The sequence below is a fragment of the Bemisia tabaci genome, chromosome 4 (assembly GCF_918797505.1).
Source record: "Bemisia tabaci chromosome 4, PGI_BMITA_v3".
Taxonomy (NCBI): domain Eukaryota; kingdom Metazoa; phylum Arthropoda; class Insecta; order Hemiptera; family Aleyrodidae; genus Bemisia; species Bemisia tabaci.
In genome coordinates, this window is record NC_092796.1 from 60,728,781 (window position 1) to 60,756,100 (window position 27,320).

General features: G+C 42.2%; 1 protein-coding gene and 1 long non-coding RNA gene across 3 annotated transcripts in view; one reads left to right on the top strand and one right to left on the bottom strand.

The window, feature by feature from the left end:
• The window catches only part of LOC140224548 (uncharacterized), a 318,986-nt gene that overhangs the window by 168,966 nt on the left and 122,700 nt on the right, over nucleotides 1–27,320 (top strand). The window lies entirely within an intron of this gene.
• Nucleotides 23,600–27,320, bottom strand: part of Zip48C (Zinc/iron regulated transporter-related protein 48C) — a 92,916-nt gene continuing 89,195 nt past the window's right edge. For both annotated transcript variants that reach the window (XM_019043425.2, XM_019043426.2), the window contains exon 9: nucleotides 23,600–25,801. The gene's annotated coding sequence lies outside the window, so the exon portion shown is untranslated. The remainder of the gene's footprint in view (nucleotides 25,802–27,320) is intronic.

A 27,320-nucleotide genomic window follows, 5' to 3' on the forward strand; every position in this document is an offset into this window, starting at 1 on the left:
CTTAGGGCCCGAAGGGCAGCCAACCTTCCAACACGAAAAACAATAGAAAAATGCCATTGCCGATCTCCAGATTCCAATATCAACCAAAATGGCCGAGACTTTAAAAAGCGTCCCTCCCAAAAATAAGTACATTCGTGCAAAAATTAAGTAGAATGCATGTTTTATAATCGATGAGTCGTGACAATTGAAATAAAAAAATCATTCTGGACAATTTGAGTTCAAAGGATTGCTGATGCTCTTCTGGGCCCTAAAAGCTCCATGACCTAACCTCCAAGATTACCGACATGTCCGTACTCTTCCTAGAACGGACATTTTGGTAATTTTTTAAGTTAGGTCATAGGGCTCTTAAGTCTCAAAAGAGCAGCCATCCCATGAACTCAAAACAGACTGTCTAGAATTATTTATTATTTCAATTGTCACGACCAGGCGTTGATAAAGCACTTATTTGTCTTAGTTTTTGCGTAAATTCAGTCATTTCTGCGGTAGAACTCACGATTATAAAAATTTTTGGCCACTTGACTTTGCTTTTGGAATCTTAAGACTGGCAGTGCCATTTTTCCGGTGTTTTTCGTGTCAGAATGTTAACTGCCCTCTTGGGCCCTGTTGGTTGGATATTTGGATTTGCCCCTCCTCTGCCGATGATCTGAAGAAGCGGAGGATGTTGAGCTTTGGGCGGCTGGCGTGGCTGGGGCATAATCAGTTCGCGTCGGATGTCTGGCTGTCGCATCTCCTTCTCCTCGCTCCAAGATCCGAGATCCAAGACGCTGACGTCACCTTTGGGGAGTCGGAGTTGGCGAAGGGTGCATTCACATCTGCCTCGACAGATGCTCCTTACGCTCGCTATTACTGTCCCGCACCCGATGATGCACCTGTCCCCCTCACCCTCCTCCCCCCCCCCCCCGTCACCCGTCCCTCTCGCGTTATTTCCTTCGCTTTCTTCGCTTCTTCCAGCTGCCGGGCTTTGGATTTTTTCCGTCCCTGTAAGAACAAGCTGAAGGTGCTCCGCGCGTGCCCGCACCGACTTTGCCATCCTCTCCGTCTCGAGATGACTCACCGTTGCCAGTTCTTCCATGAAAGTCTTTTACAGGGAGTCATGAAGTCGTCTCCTTCGTCAGCCAAAGTATCACAAGCGCATTGCGACGTTAAAAAATTTCCGCCGCCATTTTATTTTACAAAGAAATTGTTCGACGAAGCTGTCCGAAAATTTTACTGAATTTTCTTTGTGCTGCCGATAAAATCCAGTAAAATTTTCAAAGAAATTCAACCAACAAGTTCTCTGTAAAAAAACAAAATGGCGACGGAAATCTTTAAACATCGCATGGCGCTTGTGATACTTTGGCCGGAAGGTGACGAAGTTCCAATCTTCAGAATGTAAATTTACTCATTTTGAGGTATATTTTTTACAAGTTCTGGTGAATGGATTTTCAACAAATTTTTTGTTTGTTTGGTCTTAAACTTTCCTCTGGCTTTTAGATGATAGAATTATTAAAAATTTATAAAAACTGAATTTTTTCAGAAATTTGTTTTATAAAATTCCACCCGTAGCGCCCCTCAAAATGATTTTTTTTCCGAGGAGTAATTAAATAAAACCATCTCGTATGTGGTTGGCGAAACAAATTAGGAGAAAAAACCAAGAAAGGATTTTGAAATTCCATCTCGTAAATCCTTTGAAAATTGTGTCTTGAGGACAAAAAACGTCGTTTTGATGAAAATCTACATACATTTTTCAATGTACATTAGAAAGCGACTTGCCCTTCCTTCCAAATTTTATTTGCGTTCCCATGTAACATATGTAAGCCAGCTAATATCTGATATGATCTCTGGTCATTTATTAATAAGACGTTTAGGAGATTGTAGGTTTTATGTACTCTTAATTCAATTGGGACCATTTTCTTTTGAATTTTTGTTTGTTTTATTCAGGCATTTTTTCTGACTCTGTTACTCAAACTATTCTACAAACATCCTTTTTCAAAACTTTGAATGCAGGTAGACCCCTTTCACTTGAACGCGTTCATTTAGGGTCCTGTGAGTATCCACTCTTAATTTAATCCTGAATCGAGCAATGCATAAGACTTACAGAAGCGCCAATAAATCTCATAGGATTCAGAGAATAAAAAGAGTGAAATGTAGCACCTTCCACGTTAAACAAGCGGTCAAATCTTGATAATTATTCCCCTAAAACTGAACTTAAATCAGGATCGATGAAAATGACGTTGACTATTCAGCCTCTACTACAGCGAAGAAGATGCTCGATCTCCTCAACATCCGATGGCGCTGAACTCGAACAGGTTTTGAATTTCCTCTCTTCGTGCAGACAAGTCTTGCGGTTCCGAGGCAAGTCTAGCAACCACGGACACTCAGCACCCAGCCGAGCGTGGGGGGGGGGGGGGGGGCAGGGCGTAGGGGGCGGAGGTTGAAGAACCCTCTGGCACGTGTTACCCTACTATCTCTGTCCAATGAGCAAATTTCATTACATCCATCATTTAAAATGTATCGCTCCCACCACTAATCCTTCCTTATGAGTGTATTTTTAGGTGCCACCCTGTCCCTCCGCCCCCTCCCCCACCTCCAACTACCCCCCCCCCCGCCTCCGGCCGGTATCCCGAGTCTCGCGGGATGTGGCCTGTAGAATTTCGAGCTCCCCTAAATGAGACTTCGGTTCCCTTAGGTTTGAATTATCCAAAAAAAGGAGGAAAATATGTTTCTACTCGTGTGAATAAAGAAGTATTAGGAGAGGAAGCAAACATGGGGAGGGAAAAGCTTGTTCCGCTTGACCTGAATTTCCTCGCTAATTTTAATTTGAACTTTGTGTTCAGTTTGATATTTTTCAAATTTTACTCTAAAATCATGAGAGTAACGCCGGACGCGTAACGCATAACACCTGGGGCGCGAAGCCCCTTAGTGTACAATAATATCTTCAGGATAATTCGAAATACACTGATGATGTAGCTCGTTTTTGATAAGCCTCGATCGTCTTAGGACGTATTAAGTCTCATTTGAGTGTTTCACATAAATGCGGGGGAGGAAGCGGATATATCATTGGAGACAAAATTGTCATTTGAAGTGTCAGCATGTGTTCAAGTAACGTGGAAATTACTGATAAAAATTAAATAAACTCAAATTTAAAAAAAAAAAAACTTATAAATATAAAACTATCGAACATTATGGGGTCAGTCCGCCAGGGTGGGTCAGTCCGCCAGTCGACCGTAGCGCCCCTAGCGGTGGTCGAATTGGGAAATTCAAAGCATGGGAGTAAGCAGTTGGAAGTGCTCGTCTACTATATGTTGTTCCAGGCATGATTCATTTGTTTACAACTAACCTACAGGCGCAAGTGTTAAAATTGCTCCCGATCGTAACTTTTTTCTTTTTTGGAACTTTTCGTCTGGACTTTGGTGGTTTGGTGATCGAAATTTGGGAAGTACATCATCGTAAACTACTCACTCAAGGCTATTGATTCCGTTTTTGATCTTTGAAATATCTTTACTTTTGTCATGTCAGGTAACAATTTTGTGCAGCGAAGCCGGGATGGGGTCATTCCGCCAGTGACGCCGAGGGTCATTCTGCTACTGGCTAAGTGACCCCTTTTTAGGTTTAGGTGCTGCTACACTGGCTAGTCCTTTATATGTATGTAGTTCAATTTCAAAACCACCGACTTTTTATTAATATTTTAACTTTTTTTTAAAAAAAAAAAAAAATTCAAATTTTGAAATTTATTAGACCCTTAAAATTAACTTTTCGTTCTTATAGTTATAGACTTTTTTGTACTGACTGAAGTTCTGAGTTCAGATATGTTTGTTTTCCTTCATTTTTCTTAATTAAATTGTTTTTTCCAGCACTTCTCATGTCTTCATTTGCTACTGGCGGACTGACCCTAAGAATGTGGCGGACTGACCCTACTCGTGGGGTCACTCCGCCACTTTCTTTTTTAAAAAAAAAAAGTTCAAAAAAGGGGGGGAAAATGCACCTAAAGAATCCAATTTTTTTTTGTGCATAGTCAAAGGTCCAAAGATCACTCCTAGCATTCAAACAAGTTCATCCATCAATTAGGGAACTCAGGAAAAATCTTGGGGCAAAAAAGTGGCGGACTGACCCCATCCTACCCTACCTTGCTTACAATATTCCGGAGAATCGCTTCGTAAAATAAGAATATTTTAGAGGGCGAACATATACAATAAAAATCTCCGATTGACAAAGAAACGTATTGAAAGCTGCAATGGAAAGAGAAGAAGTCTCTACATACGACATAAGACAAATGGAAACAAACACAACATGGAAATAGAGTAAAGGAAAGGACACACGTTGATGACGGCGTAGAGATACAACTATTCGTACTTGATGGATGTCCGTGTGGCATCAGCGAATTTGAAGGCGCGGTGGTACGAGGTGCAAACTCGATGCTCCGCTCTTTGTTGACGTGTCGTTCAACTTCGGGAGAAAAGTTTAAAAAACCAGGCCCAATTACGTTTCTCCTATGTTCAGCTGTATTTCTCATGCAGCCCTTGAAGCACGACCACAAATAAGAAATACAGAGACAAACACAGGCAGGAGATAAAGCACGGGAAAGGTCGCTCGTTGAAGACGGCGCAGTGATACAACTATTCGTGCTTGATGGATGTCCGTGTTGCATCTGCAAAATTGAAGGCGCGATGGCGCGAGGCGTGAACCTCAATGCTCCGATGCTGTTGCCAATAAGGTGACACTCAGATTCGGAAGAAAAGGCCAATTGTGTGCCTCCGATCTTCGGCTGTGTTGCTCTCGTAGCCCTCGAAGTACCACTACAAATAAGAACGTTATGAGTATGGTAATTACCAGCAGACTCTATGGTATCAAATACTGTAAGTCTTCACTGGAAAAAAAACTCCGACCGTGGAAGCGTGCTTACAGGCTATGTACTTACGGCCACGTTCCGTGTTCAGAGGCAGAAAGTTCCGGGCGTGGCACCCGGAGCAGTTAAAGCAACGGCTCCAACACCCGGAACTTTCGGCCTCTGAGCCCGGAACGGACGATATGTTTATATAGCTCGTAACTTTTTTCCAGTGTGCCCGCATTTACAAAAAGTATGGTAAATGTCACGATATGTGTAGTTATCCTTATCTTACAGTATCATTGTATCAAAAATCAAGTAGACTCATAATGGTACTTACCGTTAAAAAAAATTAGCTCAGAGCACGACCTATATAAGGAAGTCGCTCGGAAGTCACTCATCGCTCAGGGCCAATTTCCACGGAGTTGAAAATCTCCGACGTAAGTATGGAAATGCTGAGCTAAAGTAACTCAGGCATAAGGACGGGCTGCGTCGCTGGCGACTGCCCTCCCCTTACCCCTGGCATCCGTCTCATACCCCGATCCGTTTCCCCCCTCTCCTCCCCTCCCTCTCCTCCCCTCCCTCCCCTCCCCTCCCTCTCCTCCCCTCCCTCTCCTCCCTCCTCCCTCCCTCTCCTCCCCTCCCTCTCCTCCCTCCCTCTTCTGCCTTTCCCTTCCACCTGTAACTGCAATGTATGTTCTTTTTTTTTGAAAAGATGTGAAGTTGTACTGCAAATCAAATCATGTTTGAGGAACTTTCGGGCCAATATCCCACAAATTCGGAGCCAAAGTGTTTTTTGAGTTGCAAACACGCGACGGAAAATCAATATTTGTCATAGCTGAACAGCTGTCTCCAGTAATTTCGAAAACGCTTTTAGACAAAGAAAAGTTTTATAGATATTAAGTATTTTGTGAACATAAATTCAGTGTAAGCTTAAAAAATAAATATACACGATAACAGAATTCTAACTTTACTGGACGCCACGCCATACCCATATAATCAGGCTTTGATGCCCAAAAGTATCATACGAGCTAAAAAGAATAAATGACAATTTCGTAGAATTATACTGCAAAATTTTATTCAATACACCTGAGGTTTTTCGGCATACAGTGCCATCTCCAGACGCATAACGAACCTTCACCAAGGAAACTACAGATACTTGACAAGGAAGTACAACTAAAAGCAAATAATCCATTAACGGGAGCAACATGATGGTTTTAAATAGGGAATAATCTAAATAAACTACCATGCACATGCAAATCAACAAGCGATAAGGAATGAAGCGATAAAAGAGAAAGAGATACAATTTTGCAGTATAATGGTACGAAATATGTATTTTTCCTCTTAAACCTAGTTTCATAAAACTGCTGCCCTTACCGGCGTTTTCAAAATTCCTGGAGGTAGGCTATTCTACTAGGACGAATTTTTATTTTCCGTCGTGTTAGGAACTCAGCGAACACTTTGGTATGGGATCCATTGGGTATTATCCTGGAAAGCCTTCAAACAAAATTTAATTTGCTGTACACCTTCACGAGTCGCAACTAATCACTGTTCACGCAAAAGCCACTGGCTGGAGACTGACGCCGTCGCAGTCGTGAATTCCAGAATAAGATTGTAACGGTCAATGCGCGTTGATGATGCGCAGAAAATTATAGCTCTGTTTCTTCTTAAGTATCTTAAATCTGAGTGGAAAGTATCTCTCCCGAGCATATAGCTGTCTTTCCTGGAGTGACACATGCTACAAGGAGCTTCCCATGCCAGAGCGAGCTATCTAACTCACCGCAAAATTTTGTCACTCGATGCTCCAGGCAGGATAGCTCCATGATATTTCACTCAGGCCACTCAGGCCAGAATAATTTTTAACCATACTTCTGGTAAAGTTTGCTGTGCTGTGTTTCAGTGTTCAAAATGTAAGCAGCGGCGAACGCATGAGTACCACTTTTTCGAACGGTCCTTCACTATACACTCCGATAACTCTAGCGAGGAGGATCCTGTACAAACAATTTGGCAAGTCTGTATGCATAGTTCCCGCCTGAGGCTGTATCCTCCGACACGTCTTCGGCTCGGATTCCAAACTTCCTCACTCTTTTATTTTGATCTATAGATTCCCTCGTCTATTTCCGAAGCGAGCGGGAAGTACGCGATAACAGAAATAAATAAACTCCATAAAATGTAATGATTTAGGGGACCATGATTGCGCTGGTGTTGATAGCACCCACGCGATGCGACGATGCTGCCATGTCAAGGAGGAATTGAACGAATAATATGGCTCCCTCCGCCCACGCACGTATCCCCAACAGATGCACGCCTTCGGCGAAATTAAATCTCGCCGAGAGATAAAATGGCTAACGAAAAGAGTCGCCTTAATGGCGCTCAGTGGATCGAGTCAATAAGAGAAGTCGGACAAAATTTCGAAACTTCAAACGCTTTATAACTCCGTTCATACAAAACGTTGCGGCTCTAAAAGTGCTTCCATTGGCTTTCCCATGAAATTTTCTTCAAGACGCACCCCTTAAGGTTTAAAATTTGACGAAGTAAACATCAGCATTTCGCAGTTTTTGTCCAACATTGAATGTTCGGCTTCTCTGATTGACTCGATCCACTGTGTGGCGCCTGGAGCGGGATCCCAAAAGGGCGAGCAGGGCTTCTCAATTTAAATATTTCGGATGATTTAAGAGGCTCTTTAATCTAATTTTGCCTCATGAGTGATGTACCGTGACGCAATCTCTAAATCCGTCTCCGAGGCTCACAGATCCCTTCTCAGGTATTGCTCGGATAATGTCGCCTCGGGTGAGACAATTGGAAAATTTACCCTTATAACTATCGCCCTCTCCAACCATACACGGACCCAATGCTCTTGATTGGCTTCATAATGACAAGGACGTAAGTGGCGCTTCTATGAATCACCATCTAGCTCGTGGCTAACTTAAGCGACAACTCTTATGAGGTTAGCTGCCGAACCTTTTTTAAGCAATTTCAATTGGACAACATTTCACCATACAGAACTGTTATTTCCGGCTTATTTTAGGGCAGCATATCGATGGCTACGGAACAATATAGCCTATTTCAAACTGACGATTTTGCGGAACGAAGAGCCTTTTTTGTAAACTTAGGGTTATATTTGCATTTTTTCATACATTACAGCGTCATTGAAGTGCTCCCCTGCAGAATTGGAAAAAACTAGAATCATCAGGTGTAGTATTTTATCCATTGCAAACCGCTATTAAGAGACAGGACGTGTCTTTGAAATAAAAGGAAAACCGTCTGAAACGAGGTGATTTACTTTCGACTCAACGAGAATTATTAATTGGAATTTCTATCGATTCAACCGAAAATTTTTCTCCGTTCGTGGTTGTAAATTTGACTTCAACAGATCAATTTTTTATTGGTGCAGTTTTTCTTTAAAAAAATTTTGCTGGTTTTGGCGTGTAATCTGAGGTAAAAGCGGATAATTACTTAGTGAGGAATGTCCAATAGTTTCCTAGTAAAAAATCCCATGTGCGAGCGGAAATTTTGCAACGTCAAAATGTACGTGGCTACCTACTTTCTTTTGTCTAGGTAAAGATGAAGTGCCTATAGAAAGCAAGAAAAAAAAGAACGAAAAAATACAGACTTTGAAAAAATTGAAATACGAATGATTTCAACTAACACTAGTCTACAAATTTTGTGAAAAGTTCAATACTAAAAGCAAATTTTTAAGCATAAAAAAGTGAGTCTGAATTTTTCTTTCCACCATAAAGTTCCAGGTAATTTTGAAACTTAAACCACGTATTTCTTGAAATAACAAAAACTGCACTCATGCCCCTTGTCCTCCAAGCCGAAGGGAAATAAATAGTGTAAACCTTCAGTTTACGCAAACTTGAGCTCTATAGAGCTCCCGTTGAAATCCTCGCGATTTTGACATTAAAAGAGCCACAGGAATTGATATTAGCCACGGATGGTAAATTAAAGGTGGTTGCAAAAGTTCTATTGACACAGGAACAAGGTGTATAGGAGAGGAATGGAAAGACCGCGACCGAAGATGAATGAGGATGTTGAGAAGGGGCAGGGGGAGAGGAAGATGAAGGGGGAACGGGGCGCAAGGATAAAGACTGCAGACACATGACAAGGTGAATTTGGCAAGAATCATGTCAAGGAGGGTGTCGGACTGGGATTCGAGGGATGCAGAGGGATGCCCTGCCTCCTGCCTGCCAAGGCGAAGTGCCGAGGGGCCCACGGCCTTCGATGGGGGTATCAAGCTCGCCCTCCGTTGCCACGTATAAAAACCTAATTCAAATTACCGTTTCAGATCGATTACGATTGGAGGATTAGAGATTCGGGCCACCGTGGAGCCACAAGCCAAATCAAAGGCTAATCATGGCTGAAGGTAGCAATGTTGCCTTGTTCGCTAACCTACGGCAGGTTTCAGACGTAGTCTCTTTACTTTTAGATCATGTTACAACTCTTGAGAAAATTTTACAGGAGTTTAAATTACTACACAAGTTGTTGAGTATGTAAAATTTAAAAAATTTAAAAACTTTTAAAACAATTTTTAAAAACACTCACTTGCATTAACTATTTCAATTTTCGGAGCGGACGCGTTTCGGAGGTGTCCCTGACCTCCATCCTCGGCGCGACTCCTTACAACTCTTACCTTAAGCCTTTGCTGTATTGCATAGGCAGATCCAGGGGGGGTGTGGGGGACGTTAGCCCCCCCCCCCCCGTTCCTCCGAAAAAAAGGAGGAGGAAAAAGGGAAGGGAAAAACAAGAAGACGGAAAAAAAGTATCACAATCCCAACTATACTCCTAGCTGATTTTGGCGACGTACAAGCCAGAGGTATGGTTAAGTCAGCTGAAAATGTATTTGGATCAACCATACCTTTAGCTAGTGCTCTCACAGCAAGCAGAAGTGTGGTTGGATTAACCATGCCCCTGGCTAGCGCCTTTACGCTTTTAGCTAATGCAACTACTCTTATGGCTGGCGCCTGGAAGTATGGTTGAGATTGTTATACTTTTTTTTTCAGTGAAGGAACGGAGGAAAGAAGATGGGAAGACGCTAACATTCAGCAGTTATTCACGACGAAATTGAGTTAAACTGCGTGATATTTGCTTTAAAATTCAAACATTTTCTGGAGGTTGCTCCGGACGTCATTTCGCCCCACCCCTTCGAGGTATTTGGATCCGTCTATGCTGTGCGTAGAGAATTTGAGAGTAAATTAGACCACACTTCGCAACAAGGAACTACCTGGAGTTGTCCCTGATTTTTTCGTCCGTTAACATCGCTGCAATAATTCATATCGTCATGAACTGCCCGATGATAAGACTATATGCTGGGGCTGTTGGTGCACAAACAGCAAAAAAAGAAGGAAATAAAAATTCAGGAGTCAAAAGAAAAACCACGCAAAGGGATGTAGCGATACAATAATGAGTAACTAGTTGAGTAGCGCTGAAATTCGGAGAAGCCGCGGACTTGAATCAAAGTCAAAGTTAATAAATCTTAATCCGATTTGGAGCGACTCCTCTCATTTCCCCGATCTCGTGTCCATTCCCAGTGTCGGGAGCATAATGAGACTTGTTGCTTGGCCGCGACGCGACGGGCAGGGGGCGGCGGGGGCGGGATGGAGGGGGAGGGGGAGGGGCGGTCAGGGATTGCCATATGGCTCCATTTGTCGGGGCATAAGGAGGCATCTCTCGAGTTGAACAAGTTGAACTCTATTCATAAGGAATCTTTGGAGGATAAATCGGAGATGTGGTCACATTTAGGGTGCCGACAAGGACGGACCAGTGGCAAGCTGTGCCGCGCCGCAGGGGAGTGAAGGGTGAAGGGGCTCCTCTTGGCGGGAGTTTGCCGCGCCCGGAGACGGAGACGGGGACGGGGACTTAGCTCTTTCCCATGGGGCCCTTTTCTTAAATTTCAGGGTGAATCCACCCGACGGGCCTAGTTTCAACTCCCACTTCCATTCAAAGGTTCTCGCGCTCCGCAATCCACGTACGGGCAGTATCATTTGACCTCGGGTAAATGGGTCATTTATGCTGCTCACAAAATCCCATGTAGATGGTTTGCAGGGTATAGATTCGATCGATGCGAATCCATCGAAAAGTAAAATCGTGAACTGATCGACGTGATTAGATCGTCACCGACTCCATCGATGAATCCGTGAATTTATTGACAAATCCGTGAATTTATCGACCAACCCGTGAATCGATCGACAAACCCGTGAATCGATCACCAGCTCTATGAATCGATCGACTAACTCCATGAATTGTACCTACGTATTTCTGCCGAACGGGACTATGTGTATTATGACGTGATCCATGTTATGCATATACTCTTATGGGTCTCAGGGCTTATTATTGCACATAGTTTCGTTTGGCAGAAATACGTCCAATTGGCCCACAAACCCACCGTGAATCGATTGAATCGGTGCCGATCGAATCACGTCGATCGGTTCAAGTTTTTATTTTTCGATGGATTCATGTTGATCGAATTGATACCTTCCTGATGATTTGAGCTTAAGAGTAGAAAATACCAGGGAACTACGTTCCCTGGCCCTTTTGTGCCCTCTATGGCTCGCTGAGCGGGTCCTCGTGAGTTAATTTAAGTAGAGCGGGCTCATCGGGGGACTATTTACTATCGATAGCCGCAAGAATCATGAAAATCGGCCCGGTAGATCTTTAGGACGAACTGTGACAGAAAATGAAAAATTCCATCGCGAAAAGGTATAATTCGCAATTTTTTCACGTAATACACAATACCCTGAGATAAACTGCGAAACTCTGATTGTAGTAGGCGCATTTGCGGGGACTATCACTTATCGATAGCCGCGAAAATCATGGAAATCGGTCCAGCATAGAACGGCAGAACGAGCTGAGGCAAAAAAGAAAATTCAAAGAGTCAGATATTAAAGTGATGATGGGAATCGGCCCCGTGGGACGGAAGAGCGGACTTTGACAAAGAATGTAATTGAAAATTGTCAGAGCTTTTAGTGACGATAATAAGAGTGGTCCTTCTGATGATCTTGTGTGCAATTGTAGGGTGTTGCGCTGAGAAAGAGGCTCTACGTTCTTAAAGGCATGCTGATGGAAATTATGAAAGAATCAAATCATGTGAAATAATGTCATTTTTTGGGTGAAAATAATGATTTTCTCTGTTCAGTTTCATATATCTGCCAGGTATGGTTATGATCTGAGTGGAGAGGATGGCGCAATTCCGTTGAATCCCTCTCCCCTCCGTTAAAAATCAAGGATAGGCAGCGGCCTTTTCAGCCCAACTGTGTCCACTAGTTATTAATTAAGGGGTCAAGGGACCCAACATGGATACAAACTCGTGTGACTAATTCAATAAGCGCCGGCCCGGCCGCCTACTATCATGCACAGACATCCTCACGTTGTCCCGAAAGCTTTCCACTCATTTTCAGTTTATGCGAACGCTTATAAAATAGATTTGAAAGATCCTTGGGGTAACTTGAGTACAGAATACAAATTTGTAGGAAATTGAAGAATAAAAAATTGACCAGTTCTCGTGATTCAATTTTCTCTTATGAGGAGATGTGAGATTTTAAAATTTAGATTTTCAGATTTTAATTCATTTTTGAGAGGGGATTAAATTGAGAGCATTTCAAGAGCGAGACTGAATCTAAAATAATACTCTCAGGAGAACTGACTATATTTTTGAGGTGCACATGCTTCTTCAGGACTGTTTTTCACTAACATTGCAATAAAGTGGACTGGAAAATGCAAAAAATTACGAAGTAAGAGAGAAAGTAAATCTGCTAACAACTGCTTATCGGTGTATTTTGACTTCAAATGGATTTCACTTCGTATGTGAGATGAGATTCACTCTACGTATTTGAAAAATGTACACATTTTCGATTTTTTCAATTTTACGATTGCAAAACACTAGAGAAATACCTTTTGAGGTATTGTGTTTAGAATTGGAAGTTATTCATTCGGTGAACCGTGGGATTGTCTGATGGAACCGACAACCGAAGGAAGTTGTAGAGCTTCGAAAATCAATCTAATCAACGCCTAAGACTTTATAAAACTCGTTAAATTTTGTATTAATTAATCCGTCAGATGGCTGAAAGGTGGGAGGTGGAGAGAATTGAACACGGTTTATTGGATTAACACCCTACCAGGATTTTCACATGTTTCTCGGTCATAGAGGGCACTGGGCGATGTAGTCATACTTTCGTACCGAGAATATTAATATACTCGACAAAGATCGTATTCGATGTATCGTTTGGTTCATAACAATAGAAAATAACCTCTGACAAAAATTTTGGGATTTAAGTAGGAAAAGCTGAAATGAGAAAGTTCCTGACAATTTCACTTTTCATTGTCATTTCATACTCACAAGAATAAAAAATCCAGCACAAGAAACCCGTTCCCTCTGATTACTCAATTGACTTTAGAGGCTTTGGCTACATATTGAACCCATCGATATCAATATAATCTCACCCGTGTGATCTGTCGAATACGATCTATAAAAACCATCAAGTGAACGTGCCGGTGGGAGAGGGGTGTACAAGACGCGTTTACTCGTGTTGGGCACATTTTTTGTAAAAGTTATGTCAACACTAACAAAAGTTCAGATCCGTAAACCCACCCCTGTTTGGATAAGGGCTTCCATTTATAAAAAAGAACGAAAAAATTACGAAAGAACAAACATAAATGTGGTTAAAACTCTTAACTTCCACCGCCGCGCCGACCGCACTGTGTTGGCGCAATGCGAGAAGTATTCATGCAGTCTTGTAGGTGCTATGCGTTTCACGCCGAACGCTGCTGACCACACTGTTTGGCGCAATGCGTGAAGTATTCATGTAGTCTGGTAGGCTCTATGCGTTCCAAGCGGTCAAGCCAACTGCTGCTGACCGCAGTGTGTTTGACGCAATGCGTGAAGTATTCATGCAGTCTTGTAGGCGCTATGTGTTTCATGCCGACCACCGCGCCGCTCCGTTCCAGGTCAAATTGCGTGTTTGGTTTCTCTCTTAACTCGACTAATTAAAGGTGTTGTCTCTTATATCGCCGAAATGTTTACATGTTGAACCAATCGATATCGATACATTCTCACTTGGTGAGGCCACAAAAGGCTGCAGTAATCTATCATTCTGCAATAATTGTATAGTTTTATGGAAGTTCCGGTTCCAGTTCGAGCAAACTCGTGTGGGCAGGGCCTAAGTCTCATAAATTTCATGAAATTTTCCATACCTGCTTATCGAAGCCTAAAGCTTGAGACAATGACTTGGCAAGCTCAAAAATGTCGGGATGGAGCTTTCGCTGGCAACGCCGGGCCGAGCGGGAAGACGGAGCAGCGAATTGTGGAATGCGCGCGGGTATCGCGTTCGGGAAGGTTAGGTGGTCAGCCGGAGCTTGCCCTGCCCGATGAGCCCCCCCCCCCCCCCGAGGGAGGGGGGGAGGGAGGGGCGGCGGCTGGAGCGGTTTTCAGAGATGCTGAACTTGGATAGTGAGTCGAGGAGGAGCCTGGCATTCTGGGGGGTCTTCTGCGGCTCCGGCCGGCGGCGCGGCGCGGCGCGGCGTCGGCGTCGGCGTCGGCCGGAGCTTTGGTCTTGGGTTTTGGCCGCGGCCACGGCTTGGGCCGATCCCGCGTCACGTCATGTCATCCACGTTGCCACCGAAAACCCGGATCTCGTCAAGACGCCAGCCGCCGGAAAGGCTTTCCACATGTCACCAGGGCTCACGCTTACGAGGGTCGTGGACAAAAAATGGACCAGGCCTTTGAGAAAGTCACCTGCAGGCCGATTATTGAAACTGATAGACAAAGCTATGGACAAAAACGACAAAAGGGATTTGGAGGGATCCTATTGGTAGAAGCAGGCGGTGGCAATGGACATAGGAGGTAGGTAATAGACTAACTAACGGCAACCCACCAAAGACCCGACAATTAGTCCATCATTTACTTCCTTAGTCTATAAGAACCAACCATGTCAACCAATAGGATCGTTCTATACTCCCTATGTCTTCTTTGTCTATAGCTTTGTCTATCAGTTTCAATAATCGGCCAGCTGGAATGAGTGGAATGGAAAAAGAGAGAGAGGAGAGTAGGGATGATGGTGTTTATTCTTCACTTTTTACAGGACAACCCGCCGTGGTCCAATGAAGGAGCCGAACTTTCGGACCAGCGAGTTAGCGAATTCGCCTTCATTTGACAAGGTAGCAAAATGAGCTCCTGAAAGCAGCAAGATTGGTATCTGAGAAAGGAGAAAATATGGCAAGTCCGATGAAAAAACTGATCTTTCGGACCAGCGTATCAGTGGATTCGCCTTCATTTGACAAGGTAGGCAAAATGATTTCCTGAGAGCAGCAATAATGGTATCTGAGAAAGGAGAAAATTTAAGAAGTTAGGTACGGAGAAACGGCTACACACATTTGCCTCGCATTCTCAACGTAAAACACGGATGAAACCAAGGTGGAAGAATGCAAAACCGCGGTGGACATATTTCATTTATTTTGCTTACGTACATATTTAAACCAATAAAACACAATTCCACGACTAGTGCAATAAACCCATTAAGGCAAAAAAAAACACGTTGTCATCAATTTTCAGTCAGAAAAAATTGGAGTAATCCTCCAGTGGAGCCCCCTCCCCCTTATTTTCTTCTTTTTTTCTGAGGGGAAAAATTAGCTTCAAGTTCCACCCAACAGAAGGGGTGCCGAAGCACCACCCTATCTTCAGTGGATTTGATGTAATTTTTTGGGTTGACATTTGTTTATTTATTTTAATACGGATTGAGAGGGCACTGTTGAGACTAGGGCGCTTGGCTAAGAAGTCCTGCCACGGTGGCAGCACACGGCTGGACCGCAAGAAATGCCGGATACAGCTTTGCCGAAGTCGGAATGAAGCTCGCCTCTCGCATGGTAATTCACGCGAGACCTCAAGAACCGTTCCGAAATATGGCAGCTGGTCGGAGAAAGTGTGCTTGGCTTCCAATGCGGCTCACAGTGAAGCGAGCCAATGAGGGAGCTCATGCATAGATGATACTAGGGGGCTACGCCCCCTGGCCGCTACGCGGCCCAACCCCCTGAAGGCGCTCCGCGCCATCAATAGGCCGCTTCGCGGCCCTATTTTTACCCTCCTATCGGTGTTAGTTTTATTTTTCCCCTAAAAAATTACGATATGAGGTATACTTTACTTTTAGAATGAAATAATTTTTGGTTTTGATGAATAAAGAAACAAAATTTTTTTTTTGAAGTCTAATGGACGCGTTTTGGAATGACTACTTGATGAAATATTGCAGTAAAACAACGAACATTGATGATCAGGTAATAACTAAGAAATTCGGGAGACGGGGATCGAACCCACATCATGATTTAAGTGGACGCTTTCGACGTCTTTGACGACTCGGCCACCGCTCGTCTTGTGGAAGCAGGGGCGAATCTTGTGTAGATAAGTGTAGAGCTGATGCGCAGGCTACACAGCTACTGCGCAACCTCCTCGACCACTGCGCATCCTCCCGCGCATAGCGGTAGCAGTCTCCGAGCATTCTGAAAATTCACTCACTTTTATAACGTGATTGTAAAAAAACCTGGGTCCTATTTCCAAAATCTGAATAGAGCGGGCTCATCTAGGGCCAATTACCCGTCGATTACCGCAAAAAACTTAGAAATCGGCCCGGTAGAACGCTCAAACGAACTATGACAAAAAATATAAATTTACATTGTTTAAATGGGAGAATTCGCAACTTTACCACTTAATATAAAAAAACCTAGGCCATATTTTGAAAATCTGAAAAGAGTTGGCTTATCTAGAGACAATTGCCCGTCGATAGCCGCAAAAATCATAAAAATCGGCTTTGTAGAACGCTGGAACTAAGCGTCACCAGTTTCGCAAAATTAGGAGGCTTGAGAGCTTATAGTATAGATGGAAACTTTAAAAGCTTATATCTTCGTTGATACGAAACGCAGAAGTTGAAAAGTGATTTCATTTGTTTTCTCATAAAATCTCCGCCAAGGAATAACACCCCCTAAAATTTATGATGTGACGATATAAATATCAAACTTTGCAGCCCGATTAAAAATTGCATAATGATGACCAAAATGCGAAACCACGTATCTCCACTGCGGTGTTTTAAAATTTCGACTCCTACTTTATTTTCGGAGGAGATCGAAACAAGTCAATTTTATGGCTTGAAATTTACGTGGAATACTCTGCTACCAGAGAAGAAAAACAAGAAAAATTCAAGAAATCATGCTGACTACTTTTCCGAAGAAAAAATAAATTTTAACAGAAAGTATACAACGTCGCAACGGTGATAGCTGGTCTCGCATTTTGGTCATCGATATTCGACTTCTTCGATGTTTCATGCCACTGTGCGGCCTACGCAGCGCGGGCAGTGTTTAAATCAAAATGAACTATCTCCATTGTGACATAGGTCCCGTTATGCACGTATCCATACGGGCCTCAGAGACCAGATCACGATGAAGATAGTTCCTTTTGATTTAATTACGTCCACTTAATCCCGGTCCCTACGAGCGAATTCTAGCATCAAGGTCTCCGTACTCATTACACACTCCGACATCTCAACTTGGCCCACTTCGGGGACACTCCAAAAAGCCTTGATTGACTTGTCCATACTGCCGTGCTAAGGAAGAACGCCGCAAGAGCCTTCTGACGTTGCCAAGTTTCCTGCGATAAGAACTGAATTTACTGGGAAAATTGTGACTATTTTTCTCCAAACATTTTAGACAATTTTGTAGGCAATTTAATCTAAAATATTCGAAAATTTAAAAGAAAGATGTGCATGAATGTCGTCAAAAATACATGTTTTACCGGGGGAGATTTGGCGGGCTTAGGGAGCGTACGCCCTCCCCCCTCCCCCCATCTCCCGTTTGCTCGAAAAAAGGAAGACGAAAAAGGAAGGGAAAAAAGAAGGAAGGAACGGAGGAGAGGAGAAGGAGGGACGCTATTATTTGGTAACTGTTAGTGACAAAATTGACTCAAACTGCATATTAGATGCTTTCAAATTTCGAAAATTTCAGGAGGGAGCCCCCCGACCCCCCTCCTGCCACCATGCGAAGTGTCTGGATCCGCCTATGAACTTGGCGCGAATGGATTGCCATTCTGTTACGTTATTCATGGAAAACAGGGACGGGATTTCTCTATCAGCGTTTTATGAGTTGTTTTTTGTTTTGTAATGCTGGTTTATGAGCTTATATTCCGTTGTGAGCCTACAGCCATCAAGGGATTAGCACATCCATGCTCCAGGCTTTTCAATTTTCAGGGATTAAGGCCCAGCATCTGTCTCAGCAGATCCATTCGCCAGTTCCATGAAAATTGTCGCAATTACCGGGATTCGAACCCGGGATCTAGTGACCCAAAGTCAGGTGCGCTGCCCATTAGGCCAACTTGCCCGGCTCTCTATCAGCGTTACGGTTTCAGGGATAACGCTATTGCGGGTTCTGGGGTGTTTTGTGAAAATGGAAAGAGTGAACCCATCGAAAGGCAGAGGACTTCTTTGGTACTACCTTGAGTTCTATGATATTTCCTCACTGGATCGGAAACTTTCATCCCCGTAAATCCTTCAAATGATATGACACATAGTCTGATGCACTGACTTTTTAGTTTTGAATGCCTGCTGCCGCACATGATAATTCCGCAAACCTGGGTTGTAATACGGTTTCGGAGTTAAACAATTTCAACCCAGCAGGCGTTTCCATCGACTCTCTCACCTCGGAATCACACGTTGAAGGTGAGAGCAACGTCTCAGTAGGAAATGTGTAAGCCCCTTCATCTTGTCCGGATGCCATAAGCAAAGCTCTCTTAATTACTGCAATTAGAAGTGATGACTGAGATGCCGAAACCTCGAGAGGCAGAAGTCAAGGGATGATTGAAGATGTTTTTTGGTGACGAGCAGTTCAGAGGAAAAGAGGAAGAAGAAGAAGAAGAGAGAGGATGAGGAGGGAGAGGAGGGACACCTTTTTAATGCCGATCGCGCTACCGGTGGAAATAATTAACTTTTCGGCTCCGACCGATGAGCCATCAAGCATCGGCCTACACGTAACGACCAACAAGACGCCATGGTGCCCTCTAATCGTCTAAGCAACGAAATTATAATACCGATTTGCATTTGATACAGATAGATTAATAGGCTTCTTTAGTGTAAAATTGCCTAAAAGTTACGATTATCACCATAGGCGTGCGCAGAGAAATTGTTTGCAGGAGTGCCGGATCAGTAAAATCGGGGGTTTTTAGGAACTTCCTTGACCTCACACCGCGACGCGACCCTGGGCCACTTCCACCCAAGTGTGAGTGAGGTCTGGAAAATCCTCTCCGTGAATTTTAGTTGTGTTTGACCCCTTCAAAGCGCAAAGATACTTCTTTCTTACAACGTGTGTCAAAAAAAATTGCTACATAGTTGCCGGCATGGATGGTTATTACAATACAGGCAGGATGTTATGCAGTGCACCTGGCGAATTTAAAGAGCTAAGAATACACTAATCACCGCGTTTCTGGGAAATTTCACTCGCCCAAGTAGCAGTGATCGCGATAAGTTGCGATTTGATCGAAAAATGTATTGCGATTTTAGCGACGTCGATTTGTTGCAATATTATCGGATAAAAAATTGCGATAAATTGCGATTTCATAGCATAAATTTGCAATAAAATCGCGATTTTATCAACGGCGATTCATCGCAATATTATCGAAGAAAAAACAGTGAAAAATTGAGATAAAATCGAATTTATCAAGTGCGATTTTATAATTCCAAGAAAAAAAGAAAAACATAAATATCTCAGTGAAAATGCATTGTGATTTCTGTTTAATTTTTATTTTCCACCGGCAAATCTTTTGAATAAAGAGATAAAATTGCGAAAAGATCGAGGATAATAACTCAGATGTTGATGATCCTAGCGATTATATCGTCAAAAATTGTAAAAAAATTAAGTTTCATTATTTCAAAAAACTTTCCGTCGATGTTACTCATGCATTGTCAGCTTCAATATAGGAAAATGCTGATATGTCACAAATAGGGTTATCATTGCTACTTGATCAGAAAATAATGCACGAAGTATGGATACTGAATGCAGTGTACTTAACGGCGTTCACCAACTCAACGTCCTGAGAAAAATCCCCTATCCGACTTTCCTACTTGACGCGTCAAAATTGAGGTTTAGAAAGAAAAAGGGCGGCTAATGGCATGGCGCACCGTCCGCTCCTCCCCCTCCCACCAGTATGCATTAGATTCCCCCCCCCCCTCCGATTATCTTACTACTCCTATTTTATATTCTGTTGCAGGTGAGTGAAAATATTGGCAATTAATCATCACCCTCTTTATGAGTATAATGACCCACGAGATTTTCCTTGATCAATGATCGCATCTTCGTGACGCTCGAAACTAACTTACCGAGCATGAAAATATTTGTGCTCGAGACCAGGAAAAAGACGTATAGATCCTTCCTCTGATTATCGCATGCACGACGCAGAATTGGCGATGATTGGCCGAGCTGATTGGCTTGTTTGAGTGCCCCTGCTCATTGGATTGCGGTTTGAGTGTCCCAATTTCATTGGCGAGCCGTATCAGGCACGGAACTTAAGGAGCGTCTTTCCGCAGCGTCTGACGTCTAGCGGCACGGCGCGGCGGAATGGATACAAATCAACATACTCCTCGGTCAAGAAATTGCCTATTCGTGATAATTAAAGGCGTCTCGTCAAATGCGGTGACAATATGCTCTTGTCTTAAGGAATCGATTCTCGGACGGAATGATTTCACTCAAAGAGCAAATTTCACCATCCTAGATGAATCCACGGTTGTCGAGGAGATTGTAGATTGAGAAATAGACTGTGCGAGAAAGTTCGTTAGGGGTCTTGAGTCGTATCTTCCGTAAGAAATTAAGGATGTTTCATTTCAAATCTCCCTAAGCCGTCAAGAGAGGTAGACCGTAAAATGACGAAGATAAAGACTTCTTCTTCACCGAATTTTTCCTCAAATGCGAGGTATTTTGTAGGCGGTGCTATAATTCTGCACAAATCTATTAAACGTTAGAGGACTATAGGGAAAAGAGAGTTAAATCTAGAAGGAAAGAGCTAATGGTGTATCTATCCATCATTCCGTAAAACGTTTTCACCGATGCAGGAAAAAATTAAGTCCTAATATCTTGCCAGCCACTTTTTAGATACAAATGATCCCGAAACAATATCACAGAGCCTGCTATCTAAGTTTAAAGATCATTGATATGCAAAAAACTAGCATTATCTTGAGTTTGATGGATTAGACCAACCGCTTCAAAAGCCGGCTTTCTCATTTGGTTTTCACTGAGACCGACATAAACTGAGAGCTTCCGACGCTGAGTGACTGAAAATATTTAATTGAGTGAGTTAAGATGAGAAATAGAAGACGGTACATGTACAATGCTAATTTGTTGAGGAAAAGGAGTGCAAAATTAATAAGGAGATACAATTTTACCAGGAAAGAAAGTTCACAAGAATCCAAGAGTCGGTTTAAATCTGATCCAAATACTCCATAGACCAAAGAGCCGCCTTGTCCATTGGAAAGGTAAACGCACCTAATGAGAAAATAATCTTGACACGGCATACGCAATATCTCTCTTGACCAGAATCCCAAATTTTTCCGCTGGGCAACTCGAGAGGCCCAGGTGAAACTTAGGGCCTTTCCTTGTTAAAGAGAATGAGTCAACGCATACGTGCAAACGTGTGCAAGTGCAGTGTAAACTGAATATCCAGAAATTAACCGTCCATTTGATGAATATGCTTCAAATTCGTTCAGAAATTCAACCCATTCAGCCTTTCTGATCATGATTTCGAGCCGTATGCAGTTCGTCATCTTCCGGCCAAAGTATCACAAGCGTCATGCGACGTTTGAAAATTTCCGCAGCCATTTTAGTTTCTTACATAGATATTGCTCACGGAAGCTGTCCGAAAATTTCACTGAATTTCCTTTGTGCTGCCGATAACATTCAGTGCAATACCGTGGAGTTTCTTGGACCAGAAAATCAGACTCAGCGGGTCATTTTACAGGGGACCAGCAGAAACGAAGTCTATGTTTACGCACCTTTTTTATTTTCCACCTTTACCGGGTCATATCTTAAATTCGTAGGAGGCATTTCAATCAAAATACAAACCCTGAATCCATCTATTATAAATGTCTGAGTTTTTACAAGGGAATGTCCCCCAAGGATTGACACCCCGGTAAAAATTGGCAATAGAATCTGTGTTCCAAAATACCATAGACCTACGGCCGGCTGTAAGATTTCCAATAGCTTCTATAGCCGGCAATACAATTTCTTAAAGCCTTTTATAGCCGATGGCGACTAAGCAACAGCCTGGCGATAAAGTGTATGTTACTAATTACGGATGCTAGGACTTAGTGAGTTTTTGGACTACCGCTCTCTTTTTGGACAGTAGTATCATGATTTATTTTGCGAGGAAAGCTCCGTGCTTTTGAAGGATGCCTGCCATTTCGTATGATACTGTGCAATACCTCTGGTGTGAAATAGTTGCTTCAAGCGCCGTGGTACGCTGCGGCGCTGTGCGGCGGGCGGGCAGCCAGCGTGAAACGCGCATCGGCGCCTTCAAACCTAACAGGGATACTTCACGCATTGCGCAATGCGTGTAGTATCCCTGTTAGGTTTGTAGGCGCCAGTGTGCCGCCGCTCCGCTTTGTGTTAGGCTCTAATATTTAATCTCGTGGAGTCAGCGTTTTTCAACTCGTGACTTTGATATGTTTGCACACTCTGTATGGATTATTCTCATTTTAATTGATGATAAAAAAATATGTAGTAAAGGAAAATATAATGTGCGTTTTGTAAATATTAAGGTGATTCCGCACAAACTTAAGGATTTACAAAGCACACGAATTTCTACACAATTTCTCATAGCCTTTTATAGCCGATGGCGAAAAAGCAACAGCCAGGCGATAAAGTGTAAAGCCCAGCGATAGGAACTATAGCTGTATAATTTTGTATCGCTTCCTGTAGCTCGGCCGTATGATTTTTTCCACTTTCTACAGCCAGCTACATGATTTTCTATCGCTTTCTTCAGGCGGCTATAAGAGCTCCTATGGTATTTTGAAACGTAGCTCCTATCGCCAATTTTTACCAGGGCAACGAACGAACCCTGTGCAACATTTGGAGTCCTGGAGGAACATAATAGTGTATCACTGTACAGCTCTGTATTTTACTCAACTGTGCTCACACTTAAGTTTTCTTCAGTTTGGTGCGGTGACGAGGCGTTAATGATCGATAATCGATATTTCCCCCATTTGAAGCTGTGTTAGAGAATCGATTGTTAAGGTGTTCGTAACAAACACCCTGTCTATCGATCCTTTTCCGTAGGTTTAAATGGGAGATCAATCGGTATATCGCAAAGCACGCCACGCCGCTGATATGGTGGAATATTACTGGGGTGTAGCCGTTTCAAGAGGAACTTTTGATGAATGAAGTAAATTATTAGTACGTGGGGCAAAGGTGAGAAGAGGGGTAGCGAGAATCGAGGGGGCAGTAAAAAACAGGGGGCACAGATCAATGGAAGCTGATGGAAACTAGGAGCATGAATAATGAATGGCCTAGTAATCAAATTCTTTTATCAATGAACAAACAAGTTTGAGGTTATCTCCGCTGCCGATAGGTTGAAAGATCGAACGGCACTGCTATATCCAGACGGACTCGACTCTTATCCGTCTCTCTTATCGGCGCCTCGATAGTTCGCTAACCTAATTCCCGTCTAAAATTTTACACGTCATCCTGTTATCGTTAGATGAACTACTTACCTAAACAACTTTTCGTACAAAAGTATGCGGTAAAGGGCTAGAACAGAGGATTCGATTAATGGAAATAGAATCATTTATAAATCTGCAACATTACAAAAATACTTTATTTTGTTTCAGTCAAAACTGCAAATGAAAGGACATCAACTTATAAAATCACCAGAATATTATTCTCTACAGGAAAAATAATCGATCAACGGCGACCGCTCAAGTAGCATTATTTTTGATATTGCTAGGTAAGCGCCACACTTACGCGTACGGTCCTCAATTGAACATGTACAAGGAGAAAACAAAAAAATATTAATACTGGGATTCCTAACACCTGAAGATGGAAAAGTAGATGAAGAATTTAACTTTAACAAACCTTACACTAATATAATTACTTATAAGGAGTTAGCAATTAAGAATTATATAGCAGCAAAAATACGTATTCTTTTGTGTACTTCGGCCTATAAAAATCGTGTACATAATACTCAGCAAAACAACAGCAGTTCTTCCTCAAAAAATAATATGAAACCCTTCACCTGCAAATGACTAGCTATTTTTGCTACGTCTGTTTGAGTTTCAAACACGGAGAGAAAAACTTCGTGCATGGGACCCGAAGTTGAGGTCATATGGATCTCTGAAGTTTTTAAGTACAACTGCCGAAGTTCGGGTCAGAAATCTGAAGCTTTCGGTATGTACCGGAGTACTTCAGATGTTTGACCTGAACCCTTGGTATATACCGAAGTACTTCAGAAGTCTGACCCGAACTTCTGCACCTTAAGTTGGACCTTAAGTTTTCGGATGCGCGATCCAAAAACTTCAGAGATCCATATTACCTCAACTTCGGGTCCCATGCACGCAGTTTTTTTCTCCGTGAAGAGTACAGTATTTTTTCATGATTTCTTTATGCACTTCCTGATGAGGTTTTTGACTTTCAGGATGTCTCAATATTTTATTTTGAATACGTTGGCAGTGTTGTAATGAAAGAAGATAGAATTTGTTTTTGGTAATGGTAGCCAATGCTAAATGATTCAGCCAGACTCATTTTAGAGGTTTTTATTTATCAAAATTTTCGGGCTACAAGTCATCATCTGGACTTACAGAAACAGAAAATAACATGATATGTGCTTGATTAAAATTTCATTTGAGAATGAAGGAACTATAATTGTGTTCACTGATTATACAACTGATCAGAATTATCTCTTTTCAATAGAATCATGATAATTAGTGAACACAACTACGGTTCCTTCGTCTTCTAAAAAAATGTTACTTTTCTGTTAATATAAGTCCTGATAATGAGCGCATAGCCTAAAAACTTAATCACACAGTCTGACTTAAACATTTAGCATATGTTTGGCACCTTTGCCAAACATATTTAAACAAATTGATACTGCCTACAACTAGAACGCTATAACGCATAAAAAAGAACACGTACACCAGTTACACCAGCGTCTGCACTGTTGAATCGAATGATAGTTAACAAATGAATTCAATCGATAAATAGCATTGCGAAAATAGGGGTTTATCGATCAAGATCTTCGATAAGTGAAAGATTCAACAATCGACCTACAGAACAAGTTTTTCTATGTTTTTGTCTCTAGGTTATTTCGAGTTTACCTTATTTCACTATCATTTTTTGCTGTTGTTATGCAGAGTGATCACAAATCTGTAATTTGCGCTATGCACTAATACACCTTATGATACAAACCCTTTTTACAGACAAATATTATAATGTGCGAGCTTTGGAGTTTCCTCTCAGAATCATTTTGCAAAATTGACTAACACTACTTTTATTTTTAGTTCGAAGTCATCGGAGCCTTCTGGCCAAATTGACGATGAGCAGCTTGATGGAGAAAAGCTAGAATTAGAAAGAAGGACTCAGCTGGGCTGCAAGCGTTCTTATTTCTTTTGGCTGCTCAGAGTACTGCGATGAACTCGAATGAAAGCTTGGCGAACAAAAATTTGACCGGTATCACAAGAGTCTCAAAGTAAGTTACAATACTTAAAAACAGGTACAAAAAGACTGTACAAAAAACTCGAGCACGCTTAAAATATTGAGATACGTACTCGTAACATCACATTCTCTTAAAATTAAGACAGGATACGATAAATTTAAAACAATCTTTGGAAGGAAACTTAAAAGTACAAAGGATTCCAAGGACTAGAAAACTGTACAAGATCGCGTGGAAGTGTAGACGATGGGATAGGAGAACTTAAAATACTAGGTAGTAGTTGAAGTACATGTGGACTTGCCGCTCTTTTGACAGCAGTATACGACCCGAGATCGGAATACCTGCAGAATAAGAAAAAACGTCAAAGATAAAAAATATCAGGGACATTCTATTCTCACGATGGTTCTGTTGCACTTGTGAGATACTGCTGAATGAGTGGACTATTAAAGTGTTGAGGTCGCACAAAAATCATGATGCGGGCATTGAAAATTTAGAAATTCACTCGATTTTTGTGTTTGCTGACACATTTTTCCACATTGCCGGTAACCAGGTTCACATATAAATGTAAAATTTTATCTATCTTCCTCATATATGATTTGTGTCATTTGAGAGTATTCTCTCCTTCCTTGTATCCATAGCAGGATTGCGAAACCACGTACCTCCGTTTGCGACGTTGCAGACTTAGGTTTTTCTTGGAAAACTGGTCGACGTAATTCTTAGGAAACTTCCTTGGTTTTTCTCCTCTGTTATTAGGAAATTCTGTTTCAATTTCGGGCTGTGTGGCTAACTTTTTTTTCTTAAGAAAATGAAATAGGAGCGGAAATTTTAAAACACCGCTGAGGAGATACGTGATTTCGCACTTTGGTCATCAATATAGAAAATAAGAGGAACAACATATCGACGGTGTGAGTCGGCAATCACATATCGACGGTGAAACTACCAAACCACGTATCTCGTTTGCGGTGTTTAAAAATCTACGCTCACATTTTATTTTTTTGAAGTAGACCAAATCAATATCATTCCTTGAAATTTTCACAGAATTTTCTCCGCACGAAGAGGAAAAATCACAGAAATTTTCAAGAGTGGACGTCAAGTAGTTTTTCATTTAAAAAATAAAGTATGACGGGAAGTCTGCGACGTCGCAAACCGAGATACGTGGTTTGGTAGTTTCACCGTCGATATCTCGTTTGCGGTGTCTAAAAATCTCCGCCTCTATGCTATTTTTCCGAAGGAGAACAAATTGTCATCATTCCTTGAAGATTTTGCAGAATTTTCCTCGCCTGGAGAAGCAAAATCACGGCAGTTTTCAAGAATTGCCGTTGAGTAGTTTTCAGTTTAAAAAATAAAGTATGATAGGAAGTCTGCGACGTCGCAAACCGAGTTATGTGATTGCCGACTTACACCGTCGATATGCTTTAAAACAACTGTAATCACATGTGTCAAAGATCGAAAGTGCTTGCATTCGCAGAGAATTTGAAAATGCGGGGGACGAAGTTTGCAAATCGAGTGGCAAAAAGTGAACTATTTTCCGCGGGAAAAGTCGATTCATTCATCTGCATCCCCTACAAGCGCACATCAGACCCCCTGCATGAGTTATATCAACGATCATAGGATCGCGGAAAAGATAAATTTAAATTGAATTTCGGATCTGTTAAGACCAGAAGCACAAAAGTATGACGTAAAAGAGTTTGACAGAGCTCCATTTAAAAACTTGATAGGTTGCTTGCGGCGTGTGGCTTTACACTTAGCGTGTGCGGGGGTGGGGGGTAGCGGGTAGCGTTGGTTGGTTTTTGGTTGGTTCGTTGTTTTCTCGCGGTCGATGTCGATGCAACGATTACTGATGCATACTGTAATGTGTTT